The sequence below is a fragment of the Amblyomma mixtum genome, chromosome 5, assembly GCF_055824585.1.
Source record: "Amblyomma mixtum isolate Tamu chromosome 5, ASM5582458v1, whole genome shotgun sequence".
Lineage (NCBI taxonomy): Eukaryota > Metazoa > Arthropoda > Arachnida > Ixodida > Ixodidae > Amblyomma > Amblyomma mixtum.
The window spans coordinates 136,171,820-136,187,281 of NC_143016.1; the positions used below are offsets into that span (position 1 = coordinate 136,171,820).

The 15,462-nt window shown below is 44.3% G+C and overlaps 1 pseudogene; it reads right to left on the reverse strand.

Moving 5' to 3' along the window:
• Window positions 1–1,069: 1,069 nt before the first annotated feature.
• Window positions 1,070–2,395, reverse strand: LOC149343876 (legumain pseudogene; annotated as a pseudogene).
• Between the last annotated feature and the right edge of the window lie 13,067 nt (window positions 2,396–15,462).

A 15,462-nucleotide genomic window follows, 5' to 3' on the forward strand; every position in this document is an offset into this window, starting at 1 on the left:
AAGTGTACTACATTCACCGCGGGAATGTTGGGAAGACGAAGTTTTTTATCTGGCTTCGCGAGTGTTCGGACGAAAGTGTGGACGTGGAGCCAGGTGGAACCAGGTGGAGCCAGGTATTCGTTTGCATTTTGTTCTGTGTGTTCCTAAATATTAAGTGGGTAAACTAGTCTGTCCACGTACGTGTGCCTCACAGGGATCAACTTCATATCAATTCCCACTTTACTGCAACATATTCTGCCACGCTGCTCCCCTTCCAATGTCAGTGTATTATTTTGTGGTGAGAAAATAAAATGTTACTCAATTAGGGTACGATATTATCTGGTTACTTCCTTCTCGCGTAGAATTCAGAAATAAAAAAAAGGAAACAAAGGAAGCGCTTTGACAAGGAATCAGTGCAGCACTAAATCTCATTTTCGGAACCAATGTTGCTTCTTAATTTACGCAGGAAATTAAGATAATCGACAGCCTCCTTTATGTGGCTAAAATAGCTAGTGAAATTTCCACTTATTTCTCCTGCAGTGCTATTAAAGCTGCGCTCCCTTTCGTCGAACGTAAGGATGACTGAAGTTTCAAGATATTATTTGTAGCAATTCCACTTTTGCTTCATTTCTTCAACACTATTTGAATTTCAGTATTAGCGCGCTTTTTGCTGTTTTGCTATGTTTTTTGGGTGCCCATCATGAGAAAAGTTTTCAGTCAAACCTGAAATAATTTTTGCCCTATCTTACCATCGTGTGTTTTCCCTTCTTTCCCTTTGTGTTTTTTGGCTGCCTCAGCATACCCAGCGGTGATTCTCTCCTTGTGAGCACGGTATTCAAAGCATATTATCCATACGTTGGCGACAGTAAGGCAACGAAGTCAAAATATATGCCATTTCTGTGGCTTAACCACTACATGAAGCATGCCTCTTGAGCAGCCTGCAAGACACATTTCGCCGACCATTTACAGAGGCAAGAGAAATCTGAGCAAAAAACCAAAGTTCACAGTAAATGAGCTGCAGATAATTTTATTCCGGCTGAAGCTGCCGCACTAAAAAAGAATCAGTGTCACTATCGTCCATGCTTTCACATCAGGATATGCCAAACACTGCCGGATGGGAACAGGCCAAGTCCATCGCTGATTTGATCTCAGCAACGGAATAGCGAGACTCACACATGTTTGCCAGGACGCTCAGGTATTCGAGAGCATACGTGTTTTTAGATAGGCGGAAACAGAGTTCATTGAAGTGATGTACGGCTTTCTCGTAACAATCAAAGTTTCGTAGCTGCTTCATCGGGCCCAGAAGTGACGTGACATTGTCATGGTCTCCTTTGGCTACAAACCTAACTATTTCGGCAACTTTGTCCTTCACGAAATTCCTGTCGCGAAGCGCTCGCTGCAGCTTTCGGCTAAGAGACCGATGAGCTGCGTTAGTAGAGGCCTTTGCCAGCATGTTTCTAAGGATGGCTATGGGGACGTCAACACTGGGAACTGCATTGAGAGCTACCTTCGGAGTGTTTATACTTTTAGCTTTCTTGAGGCCTTGAAAATTGCTTAAAGGAAGGTTTGTAAAGGTAAGGTCTCCATACTGCATGACGTGGCTTTGTTTTGTCTCCTTTCGCACAATTTCGAACTGGTCTTTGAGTGTGACTGTCTGGAGGTCCGCGGCATCCGAGTGCTCCATCCAGTTCACGCTGTACACGTCGCCCAGGAAGGTGTTCCGTGTGTCGTCCCAGTAGCAGGCGTATGAAGACTCTTTGGGATTGGCTGCAGTGGTCACGTAGACGTTCAAGTTGCTCGGAAGCAGGCCATCGAACATGGAGCCCGAATGACAGGCCTCGATGTACATAACCATCTTGGCAAACTTGTTTTCTTCGCGCATTTTCTTGATCACTCGTACGAATGGCTTGGCATGCAACTCAGCTTTCGGAAATGCTAGTATGCCTGGGGCCCCGTGGTCGGAAAAGTAGATAAATATGTGGTCGTTCGGACCACTGCCAATAACTTTGCCGCTGCCGCCTTTAACTTTCTTCCCCTGAAGAATGCTGAGAAAATTTTGGGGCGTGACCAGGTCGCCAGTGTAGTCCTTCGGGATTCCAAGGTATACGTTTTTGCCATTAGGGTGGTTCACGATTTCGCCAGGCCTCGGGTTGTGGGTGTTGTTTGCGATGTCATCGTACATCATAACAACTATGCGCTCGTCAGGAATACCGTGGTTGTGGAGCACGTGGTAAGCGTGGCAGATGTCGGCTTGGTGGCGGTAGTTGTAGTATTCATAGGAGCCTGCGACGAGTAGAGCCCAGATGTTTACTTCACTGTTTTCGGAAGCCTCGATTCGATTTTTCTTCGCTCTTACTGCGGCAGTCGATATTGCAAGAGCCCAGACGATGAGGAAAGGGAGTCGTGCTGTCGTCATACTTAGTGCGGGCTTAGAAATGCGCCTTTTTCAGCGGTCGATTGACAAAACGACGCCTGTCGTCTTCCTGCAGGTGTAAAATAGTACGCATAAATCTGGAGCAGCGCAGGTACCCAGGAATGCGTTTAGCGAATGTAGCGTGAAGAACCTTCTTAGTTCCCAGGAACTGAAGGATGCTAATCCTAAGTACATCGTTTTCTGTTTGCAATATTTAACCATCTATTTTGGAATATTTTTTACAGATATTATTTACAGTACTTTTAATTATATCTGTTTTTTTTTTTGCAAATTATGTAGGAAGAGCTAAAGGATCGCGCAATATGATGGAGGCTCAAGCCTTAGCTAACTCACAAGCATCATGAACGCTGCCTAATACGTACAATACAGAAGCCTCCAACTCTCCTCTCGAGAACAGTATCAGTAAAAGAAGGGGGTTGCTCTAGGTTTAAGGTGAGGTGCAAAAATTGCTCTTTTATAAATATTCGAGGCAGATCCAACGATGTGATGGGAGAAATCTGCTTCAGCATAATGCTAGTGAATTTCGCATTTTAATTTTCGGCTTTACAATATTCGCCTTCAATTGCGTATATAGATTTCAGTTCGCCGTCGCTTCTTGGACCCATCCTTCGTGGGCGTTTGGTTGTAAGTGAAATATTCTGGGGGTGCAGGCAGTGTGCAATGGGTAGTGCTTTAGACAAACCATGGCGATAGACCGAATGATAAATAAGCTGCCAGGACTGTACAAATTGATCTGTACGTCTCTGTCGCCATCTATTTACGATCGATTTCATTGCATGAAGAGTCGATTAGCCGAATAAAGAATATACATTAGATAGGCTAACATTCAAAGAGCGTTTTAAAAATAATTTCAATGGTCTTCCTTTCCGTGCTATTTATTTACAAAATAGAGAAAGGGGTAAACATCGAGTGCTAATTTTTTACCCTAAATCTAGGTAGAATCGTCAGCCTGACAGTATGCCGCATTGCTATAACAAAATATCTGTGAATGGTAGGCTCATCGCAATAATTTTACTTACCTGCTTGCGTGGCACTCTCCGTAACTTCTATTCTCTCATTTGTCACTAGAGAAGCGCAGGCGCTATAAAGCTGTTTTAGCTAAGCTGTCGCATAAACATACTTTTCTACACGCCCAAGATACAAGTTTCTTTCATTACTGCTGGTGCTTCTATTGGAGTAATGTTTTTTATAATCTTTGAACTCTGTAGAGGATAATAACTTATAGTTCACATGTTTTTCTGCAGCTTATAAAATGGCTCATCTTACCGCAGATTATTTCAAAAGTTATGATTCGCAGGTGACTTTAAATACACTTATTCATAGCAATTATGGATTACGCGAGTATATTGCAAGGGAAGCTTACGCGTCCTTTTCCTTCAGCCATATTTATTTAGCATGTATTTATTTGGTATCTGAGGTGGAAGAAGAGTGACGTAGGCTAAATTATCTTTATATTGAAGTTTTTTGTAACCTTGCTTTCTAATGTCAATGTTTATTTAGCATTGCTCCATGCTGTTGATGCGCTTATGATCGTGAAGCTTTCACTCACACGCAAAAGCAGCGGTACAACATAAAACCCAGAAACCTGCTCTTACGAAGGAACTCGTTTTGTTCTTAGGGGCTTTCAGTTAAAGTCCATTGCTGACTACCTGGTACATTTCTTAGATTTGCATAGTTTTATATATGGTAGTATGATGACTAGAAATAAGAGCTTTGAGCTCATTTTTCTGTTTAGGTCTTATTCTCCGGAAGATAACTGCGACCGGATTGAGACGTAAACCATGTATCAAATTATAATATCAACAAAATAGGCGCCTATATTAGCGAAAATTTTACGCAAGAAAAGTTGCAGCTCCTGCGCCAGGTTTTAAACCAGATACACTAGACTCGTATTGCTCACCTACTTGATTTTACGAAAAGTATGTCCTGGTTATGCGCCTTATCGTTTCTTCTAGTGAGCCAACAAGTAATAATATGTTGCGCCATTCTCTTGCTGTGCCTGTGCATTCTGTGTATTTGAACACGTAGCAAATTTGATAGACTTATTAACTCACGCCTCAAATTTTTCTAGCGAACTTCAAGCTCTACTCGAAAAGTCATCCTTCCATCTCTGAGAAACTGTGTCATTTACAGCGAAGACTAGCAAAACATAAACCTAAAACGTCAATTGGGTGTAGCGTAATTAAGATAGAAACTTAGTAGCTTTATCTGCAAAAGATCTAGAATAAAAGTAGGCAGTAGAATTTGAAACGAAAAGTAGGGGTGACTGTACCTGATGACCGACTTTCTAAAGTGTGCTAGCCGATGGGGCTTAGTATACAACAGCTGAAACAGTTTCCGAGACGGCGGATATCTTTTCAGTGAAGTTCTGCGTACAGGGCTGCTAGGTGCGTTGTATGTGTGCGCATTTAAACCACATCTGGCCATGAAAGACAAAAACCGGTACGTACTCTTTATTGCAGTTATTTCTGAAAAGCTCCCCGAATAAAAAACACGTCCAACTCCGCGCATGCAGAAGAACAAGTGAATACTTCGTGATATCCTTCGCTCGAATTAAAATTCGTGCTTTGGTATAACTCGCAGGGAGAGTCTCGCTCGAAAAACTTTGCTTGCGGATTGAGCGAAAGACACAAGGCGCCAAAAAGTCGCCTCCCGTCTTGTTTGATATAATCTATAAATACTGACTGGTAATAGTATTGGTAATGGCTGCCTCCGTTTTGTATTCTGTTTCTGCTGATGGTGCAGCGTTTGGCACGAAAAACGTACGAGACCTAACATTACTAGCTGAATGCGCTATCGCGATTGGTCTTGTGTAACGGACGAGGTCCCCGAGAATGGCAGCATATGGTTATGAGGCACGCACAGTCAGTACCGGTCTGTTGCTGCAAAACGTTCCCCTCGATGGGCTAGAGACGATGCACTTTTTAACCAAGTTAAAAAGTTTGTTTTCGCACAGCATGTAGTTTGAACATTAGGTCGTAGGGAGAAAACCAGAACACATTGCTGGCTTTCAACATTAATGACAAAATGTTGAAGTGGCAGAATATACATATTAAGTAGACAGAACTATTGGATAGGATAGAGACAGGGTTAGGTACATGACAAACGAGAGAGCCACAAAGAAGGAGCTTGGATAAGGCCACCTATAGTCCGGAGTCCGCTGGAGCACGAAAAGAAATGATAAACAAAAAAAGTAAAGCTTAGTCACATCTCACTCGCAAAGGTACTAACGAAACGCTCACAGATAACCAAGAACGAGTCCGCAAAGAAAAACTAAAAAAGATGAAAACACCCCCAAAAACCAAAGGCCAAAAAGCCAAAAAACGCGTCTAAAAATGCAATAGAAGCCGCCAAAAGGAACCCGGCAAAACAGAGCTAAATATTCACTAAAAAGTTGGAAAATCATGGTTAACAGGAAGATATTATTGTTAAGTGAAGACAAAGTACAAAGATAACAAACGAAAGCTTAAATTGAGTGAGAACCCGCGTCAAAATCAAATTGAAGTCACGAACGGAAACACAGCTAAACGAGGCTAAAAGTTAATGCAGGTTACTGAAAGGCTTGTGAAAACATTCGGAGCGGCAATTCAAACCGGCTCATGAGTCAGGGCAAGCTTTGTGCAGGAGTTATTTTGTTTCGCGAGTGAAATGGACGTCGTGCTGACGCTGTTCTTTATTTATTTGTGGATGGTGAAAATCTTAATCTCCGGACCAAGCGTATCTTTTTTTTCTGAGTATTTTGGAGCAGTGTGAATTGGCAGTACATGTGCGGCCAGTCTGGCAGCAGTGAGGAGCCAGGAATCCTGACGTGGCTTTTGCCTCTCGAGAATTTGCATGTTCCCTTGCTGTTCCATTGAAGCACCTGCCGTTCTAACTTATGTAAAAATTTCAGCTGGCGAGGGGAAATTTATGAATGACACCCTCCGTGCATTTTGCCTACCTTGTCTGCTGGTTTACTGCGCAGTGGACCCTTCGCTCTTCATTGTTTACTTGGCGATGCTTCTTTTATTCGTTGTGGCCACAGCAGACTTATGTTGACTTCTAGTCTTGCGGCAATCATCTTGAGACTGCATGTAAAGCCATGGATTAAGGCAGAACCACGCTGTTCTTGTAGTCCATGTTTATTTCTTCGCTGAAATCCGCTCGCTGTGTGAACGGCTGTCCCGCAACGTTGTACTTACTATGGTTTGGGATTCCTTCAGATAGCCAGCGTTCCTTAGTCTGGTGGTCTGCTTTGTGAAGTTCGTGGTAATTTGGCGCGGGCAAAGTCTCTCCAGAGCTGACTTCAATGCTGCTTTCGCAATTCTCCTCTTGGCGCTCTTGGAATGTTCTGAATCGAGAGTAAGAACATGACTGCGAGTCCCATAGCGCTAGCACACGCGCCCACTTTCGAAAAAAAGCCGCAGACCAAAAAAACAGACTTCGTTGCCCTCAGCAGGCTCAAGTGTGAAGTTGAACTAAGACGCGCTTTCTTGAAACAGAGTTATTATTCTTCCTCAAAAATGTGCGCAGTGGTTTCTCTAGCTTTCTTTGAACGGGAGATGAAGTAGTCGGTCGCATACCGCAAGAGTGCAACTCCCGGATGATCATGCTCGCTGCTTCCAATTTTCTCGTCAAAAGAAGGAAGGTACGGTTCAAAAATATATATTGCCATCCTCGGTCTTGTACAGATTCTGTTATTCTGCACGTAGTAATTCTGGTCGTGGGCTATCTGTGTAGAGTTGAGGTAGACAGTAGCTCGAGGAAAGCAATGCTTTCTGACGAAATACTAGCCGCGTTTTGACAGGCTATCGCACCCTTTGTGTCTCACGTCGTCATAACGTTCAAGGTGGCCCCACAAATAAAGTCGCACCAACGAGCCCGTAAAAATGTCATTCATGGGTAGTGAGCACGCGTTATTTCTAACGAATTGAAGTTAGCTGACCTCATGACTTTAAAGGCACACTGAGGACAACGCTATAATTTTTTTCTTACTAAAATTTGATAGTTCCGCATTTTTTGTCTTTGTTCTCTGTTGTCCGGCAGCGAAGAGCGCATTTATGGCTGATGGATTTGGATTTGAAGTTGAAAAACTTTTTCCTGCCGCTACTTTCTGATGAGGGAATAGGACAGGAGTGACATAAAGCGGTGGAAACGGAAACGAGGACTCCGTGGTTGCTGGCACAAGCGCTGCGCTTCCTCCTAGCAGCAGTCGAAATGAGTACTACTACGGGCTGGACGTTGAAGGCCTTTATCAGCCGTCGTCGCTTCCTTTACGTTTGCACCAACGTTACCATCGATACCGTTCCCCATGGCAACGAAGTTCTCGCAAAGAACTGCGGCCTGCATTCAGCTACCTCAACCCCACGTGGCGTGCGATGCTTTCAAGGGCTGAGGCGGCGGGTCTTGCAGAAAAGTCCGAGCGCCGAGGAGACGGCATCGTCGCTGTCACCACCGAGCCACTGTCACGACTGATGTGTAGCTACTAGCACATGGCAGCTTATTTAAATTCTGCAATTGTAGTCCTCGGAGGGCTTCTTATGCAGCCCAGCGTGCACGCAGAACCCACAGCCGCGAAGCACCCAAAGCGTACCGAACCGCAGCTGGCCGCCTGTTTCGCCGCCAACTGCAGGTTTTCTTTGACTTCCAACGTTAAGGTTTTTTTTTGTCTTCTTCCTTCGATAAAAGGGCACTGGTGATTTTAAAACAAAATTTATATACTTCATATTCTATAAAACACGTAATCTTCATGCACGTTTGTCAGCCTTAGGCATCTGAGCGGCCGTTTCTCCTACTTCATCATCATGTTTGTACTTCCGAGATTGGCCTGCGGCGGCGATACTTGTATTTTAGTTCTTGCTCTTTTGTACCTTATGAAAACTTTGTTTTTAGAAAGAGTGCTGTTTTTGCGTTTAGGAGGTGGCATTCTATCGATACAAGCCGACTCAATTTCTCCTGAGTGTCCCTTTAAGGCATTCGCTGTGTAACGCAGAGTTCTTATAAAAATGACGGAACAAGTACTCATTGGAACACAGGGCCACCCGGCTGAAAAGGAAAGGAAGGTAGCATTTCATTAGAAATAATGAGTCGGTAGTGAATGGTGACTTCCACTACGTAAGATCTTTTAGTGCAGGCATGGAAGGAAAGTTTCTGCCAAATTCGTGCAATTGTGGCGACAGACATCAACGCACTACGAGAGGATGTCAGAAGACATTCTATGATCGTGTTTGACGGGTAGTAGACTTTGTAGGCTTTTTTTTTGTAGGCTTTTCAAATCCCGGCCGTTAGTTGATCTATGACCATGCAGAGTAGCTTCGCTTTCGACGCTGCCACTACCTCGAGCCCGCCGCGTTTCTGCTTTCTTTTGGTCAGCGGACACGCGGGCTGCACTGGCCTTATAGTGCATCGGCGTGTGGTATGCGGGCGGGTACCTTTGGTTTCTGGCAGGCGCTGTCATTGGAACTGAGAACCGTTCTTCCGCGCTAAGCTAGAAGCATGTATTCCTCAACTTCGGGGGTGAATTTACGACACCTCTTCGTTTGCTTTAACCCAATGATGCGGCCACGGCTGTTGTATCTGAGGCGAACTGCCATTGCTCTAATGCATGTTTTCATGGCAGCGCCACACTCATCCGCGATAAGCGAGCATTCATTATATCCGCGGCGGTTTTAAGTGGACTGTGCTGTAATTTTCTTCCAGTGTTCCTACTACACTAGCTTAGAATGCTGGTGCTTCTGTCCGTACACCACATGGCACATAACCACAATGGACGATCGGCTAAAAATTGGTAGGCATAAAAAAATCTAATCAGCTGTACAATTTGAAGGCAAAAAAATTAAAATGACAACGAAATGTCTGATTGTTTAGCATTTCTAAGCACGAAATGTTGTGCTAAAGCAGCACCACCGCCACTTACCTGAAAGCTCGACTGAGGTGAGGTGCCCATCGACCCAGAGAGCCAGTTCTGCGCGTCTTCCAATGTACGCCGGTGGCCTAAACTCCAGTGTCGCGTTTCTGCTGCAGTGTTGTCAACGCCAACGCGCATTGCTCTAGCGCCGTGTTTCTGCCACAGCGTTGCTCCAATCAAACTTATGCAGTGTAATCAACGTATACTACCGTATAGTTCCAAGCATGATAATTAGTTTGATATACGAAGACAAGGAGCAATCCAGAGCGCGAGAGTGTATCACATGGCGTGGTAGGCTGCGGGGATAAAAGAAAAAAAATTGCGGTGGTAGCGTAGTGTTTCCGTGCAGTGGCCAAAGTAGCTTGTCTTTTCGCGCCTCCGTGAGTTTGAGTCCCGGTCGCAGATTTCTATTTTGATTTGTTTTAATTAATTTGTTTCACTTGACATAAACTCCAAAGCTTCGCGAGATTTTGCTCGGGGTTTGCCCATCGCAAAGCGCTGTCGCACTAATAACGGCAGCGATGAATCCGTCAACGTATACTGCCCGTGCACCTGATGACTGCTGAGCAGACAACCCTTGAAACATATAAAGCAGCCAGCTACTTCAAGGCTTCCTCAGTTCGAGCAAATAACCTTCAAATGAAGTTACCTTAAGCAATCTAAAATTAATTGCCCATATACACCAAGTTCTATCTGAGTGTCAGGTTTCACATGCTTCTGTGCTTTTTCTGACGACCGCACAGTGGCTCCGTCATAGCTTAGCAAGGCATCGCTTCATGTTCCCAAGCAGGAAAACAAAAATGTAGCACGCGCAAATTAGAAAAAAAAAAAGACTCTACGGGCTCCTCGCTCTAGTTCTAGAATGCATGACGATTGTCAGGAATTACATATTTTGAAATATCAATGAAACCTGAACAACGTCTACGAAGCGGATTTATCATTAACTCAGGGCACACTCTCCATAGTTTGTGTGATGAATCTTCCCATTTGCGGAGACGGACGGCGGATTTGTTTGTCGCGTGCTTCCGTTCCACGCCTGTCTTGTTTGAACGCCGCTGCTGCTGAAGGTCTGCACGTTCGTGCTCAGGCCAAACCTGCTCTTTCGTGGGCCGAACAATTCATCTTGAGCAATGCTTGCCTGCGACAAGTGGACCGTTCGTTTTCTGTTTGTTTTTTTTTACTAATATGTTCAACACAACCAAGCCTTCGCTATCTTTCGCTGTTCGTTTATTCCTTGTGCTTCTTGCAACTGCGTGCGAAATTTGGACGACTGCAGCCGACATGTTCCACTCCAACTGCAGTTCCTGTAAGTGTGTATTAATTGTGAAAAGAGAAACTTCAGGCCTTCGATGCCTACTTGCTCTTCTTAACTGCAAGACTTGCTTCGTTCTTCTTTCGCACTTTTGATTATACCGCACTGTATGCCAGATGTTAGGTGCCTGTGCACATCTACGCGACTGGTGTACACCACACAGCTTTAATTAGGCGGAAACTCTGACTGGCGCTCCTGCTGTCTTGTTCCCCGCGCCAGATGCTCACTCGGCTGTGCGCGAAGCTCAGGAGTGCTGCTACCAATGGCTGCAAGGTAACGATCCAGTTTGAAGCCCCTGACACAAGTTCTTTTTTTTTCTGAATAAAATATTCCTACGGTAGCTAACTGCCTGTATCTTGACGTTGAAGCCCTGACAGTGCACAAAACGTGGCGCTTTTATTCAAAGGAGTAGAATAATATTCATATCAATTTTCGTAAAAATATTGTGCACAGAAACTTGCTGTCTTCGGGTTCACTAGTAATGTGATTGAGACTTGCCATTCACTAGAGGAACTACAAGCAGAGGTTTGATTTTTCTGTTTGAGCTGTAAGAAGTGGACAAAAGTAACCGAAAGTGGTTTTCAGTCTCCCACCAATGCTAAATAATCGTTGTCGTTTCTCTATATTCAACTGTAGTCACGCGCCTTATTTAACACCCCCTTGAATGAGGGACTTTAAGCAATAAGACTGAACTTAACTGATATGTGTCAAGTCTTGCTGGGTGGCTACTGAGAGCGAGGTACACTCGGTCGCAAGACAGAATGAACAAAGAGCAGAATCCAAGATCGCGGTTGCATACAACGTGATCATTGGAATAAATAGTGCTGCTTTACATTTCGAGGCATTACTCCTTTAGACAAACGCCTTGCGCAGAGCGTGAGGTTTCACTGCGTCGTTATGCTTCGCCTAATAGTGTACCGACTCTACTCACATGCTGTCATCACGTTATCAGAGCCATTACTTGGCTAATGACTTTTCTCGCGCCTTGTGAAGACACTTATAATTGTAACCGGAAGTTTTTGCGCCAACCATTTTACAGCAATCATACTCCTGCACGAGAAATGAAGGGCGCCGTGAATCTGTACCGCGAATGTAAAGTTATATTGGAGAGATTTCTTTTCAATCGGCAATGACCAAATGCAAGCAATTTATAGCCCACGTTTAGATATTTCGCTGTGACCACACATCACAGGCTCTCGCTGACACCCCGCTCAAGTCGGTATCGTTGCTGGTAATTGGGCTGTATGAAGAAGCACTGCATCTTGGTTGCTTGACAACGCCTGGGTTTGTAATGCCTCCTACCAGGCCATAGTCTTGCGCATTCCTACTTCTACCTATGCAATAGCAGAGCAGGAAGTGAAGGCAATCCAAAGGAGCGAAAGCGCGGACGAAAGAGGTAGTACACGAGCATTCGAATAATAGACCGTGGTGCTTAAGCACTAAGTGTTACTCCTAAGGATCGGCTGAATAATATTTCGCTGTTTGTAGTAATGGATAAGTAAAATCGCAGCATATTACACAAGCAAAGGAGGAAGCTGAAAAGCAAAGTGAATCTTCTCTTTCGCCTCGACGCATCGCTAACGCGCAAAAGACAAGAACAGAAAAGCCCAGCCCATAATGCACATGAGCACATGGGGTCTGCTTTCACGTGAGACGCATAAAAGACGACTTGCTCTACCGGAAGAAAAATTTAACGGACGAATATTCATAGCCATGGAATGCCGGTGCGAATAATCCTTTTACGAAGCTGTTAAACAGAATATGCTTTAGTGAAACTGTTTCCAATGAGCGCTCTCCTTTAATTTGTCCTACATGACATTTTGCAACCTTCTTTTGCTTGACTGGTGAATTCTTGAGGTATGTTTTTTTACTAGCTGTAATCTGTATAGCAAAGCTTCATGCATTAAAATTTGGGATCCTTTCGATGGTTCTTCTACCACTGGCCAGTGCTGTTGGTGCTACTCCTCGTGTATAATCAGTTCCTCTCAGATCAACCGTAAATGGTGAATCAAGTGCTTTCCTGCCCTTCTGTTCCGCCATTTTCACATGACTAGCTTTTCTGTCTGTTCCGACGTAGGTTACTTGTGTAGGTTCCCGCCGGATTTCACGTCGTGGCTGACTTTATAGGCAATGATTTTCGATGGCGTGACCAAGGATGTGCTCAAATAGTCGAAAATAGTCATTTCAGGCCCTTTTTTCATGCACTAGCTTGAAAAGTGCCAAATCAAAGAAAATGACCCGACTTCGGTTCTTCAAACTCCCTTGAAAATGGAAAATTATCTCTTTTTGGAAGGGGGTTGGTTATATCAATGCCTATAGAAGTGCCAAAGAGGCGCCGCTCCACAATGTCGATGCACAACTAATACTTGTCCGCGTAAACCGCGAAAGCGTGTCCCAATTCTGATGCGCAGTCGTTGCCGCAGCATCGGTTTCTAAAGTTTGTGGACGTGTATTACATCTCCAGATCACGTACAACATGTGTCGCTAAACCTTCAATCACTCTGCACATCATGGAAGTGGGAAATCTCCGTACGGCTCTTGCAGCCTCATGAGGGTGCCGCACTTCATAGTTCCAGTTTTGACATGCGCCTGTGATTTGTGCGCCTGTGATTGACATGCGGCGGTGATACTGTACCATGTCTGATACAGTATCATTATCAGACGTGATCATTACGCGCTAGTAAGGTATGTATTGAACTGAGTTCAATGTTTTGTGTGTGAAACAGACCAAAATGCACAGAATTATAGAAATTCAAAAGTGATTTATTTATTTATTTAGTTAGTTCTGATACCCTCATGGCCCACAGGGCATTATTGAGGGGTGTGGTGCATAGATATAAAATGAAACTGTTACAAAAAAGGGGGGTAACGAATACATAGACATGCCTGCAAAAAATGATACGCATGATTGCAAAAAGAAAACTAGCTGCAAAAAAATACAGGATTCAAAAAAGCGAAAGAATACAATAATTAGGAATACCAACACCGAAAGAAGTAAATTCACAAAAACAGTCGAAAAAGTTTGCAAGTAAACACAAAGATATGAACTAGAACATCACCATTCGTAGAAACACTGAACGGGTACGATGGCAGAAGGCTATTAATAGAAGAAAGTGCATGCGAAAAAAAAGAAACAGAGCTAAATACACAATATTCAAAACGAAGTGAACCAACTGAGGCTATGGTAAACCATATTGTAATGACAAAAGTGTCCTAAACTCATCAACATATGTGGTGGTAGGTGGTTCCACTCCGACGATGTTTTTGGAATAAAGGAATTTATGCAGGATGTTGTCAGGCAACGAGGAACGCCAACTTTCCGTGAGTGATGGCCGTTACTAGTCAGAGTGCCCATAACTAACCATACCGCTCATACTAAGCACACTCCTACGTAGCGCATACTGACACGATAACATTAAGGAGCTTGTCTCGCAGAAAATCCGACGTCGTCGTCGGCGTTGGTGTCATTGACCGTGCGGGATAAATCCACAAAAAGTACCAAGAAAACCAACCTAGGACCCTGGTAGGCCACCTAGGTCACGCAACCTAGGGACGTCATCACAACCTTCAGAAATAATCACGTGATTAGTGGCGAGAGGTAGCTCGGGAAGAGAAACCTGTGTCGTACAAGCACCACCGATGGCAGTACCTGCCATTTCAGTGCAGTGGCGCATCGCTTTACCGCTGCACCACAGCACCACTGCGGCAGGTGCCGTTGAGGACTCCCAGGGATAAACAAATGTTAAGAGAATGCCCAATTCTGCATTTATTTTTATAGTGACATGTGATGGCCGAAACACATTGATATCATACGTAACAAAGCATTTAAACGTCTCGGGTGCCTCTGTCGTGCACTACGTAAGGCCCGAAAGGATACCAAACTGTTCTCATATAAAGCACTTACCCGCCCCATGATTACGGCTGCATCCCATGGAATTGTTATATAAATCTGACATTAAAAATTTGAACAAGTTCAAAAGAAAGCAGTACGCTTCACCTTGCACAACTGCGGCCGAGTTGTTCAACCTTTTTCTCATATTCAGCCTCAGGTTTCCCAGCTTTATCGTCTCGCCGCCGCCTAGAATGTTTCAAGTTTTTCCACACACTGGTTTGGCCCACTCAAGTATTTCAACTTTAACAAAACCTTACTTCACTAGAAGCTCCCATAGCTTCAATTTTGTCTCTTGCTTTTCCCGCACCGAGGCGTCCAAACACACCTTCCTTGTTTTTGCCACTGAGCTCTGGAATTCGCTGCCAGGAAACGTCCACTCGCTACTCACGGAAAAGTTTTGGCGGCCATGGCTAGTTAGGGGCAGTTTTTATTTTCTTTTTACATGTTTGTATTTTTATGAATCAATTTTTATCTCTCCCTTCTCACTGCTGCAGTAGCCTTAGCAAGGCTACATCATGTGTAAGTAAACTAATAAATATAAAATAAATATTTTCCTTAACGATATCGCGCCATACCCTTAAGGCAGAGCTTAAGTATGCCCTCCAATTTTTGACTGATATAATATTCCGTGAGGCTAAACCTTCAGCCAATCTTCGTTTGCAGCACGTAATATTTTGCCGAGATGTTTCGCTTCTGTATACAACATTTCCCTTTAAACCTATACCACTGCCATGGCCATGGCGCGTGTGAGCATCCGCCTAAGACGCGCGAGGTGTGTGGTACGATCACCAGTGCCACCGGGTATCCACCGGCGGGCATCCATCATCGTTAGTCTGGCCTGCTGCTCGGCTTGTTTGGGGTGAAGTGCTTGGGAAATGGGTCTTTGAACCAACATTGAGCACACAGAAGAGAGAGCGGCTTTGATGAATACTGCAGAGGTCTCCTTAACTACCCAAACG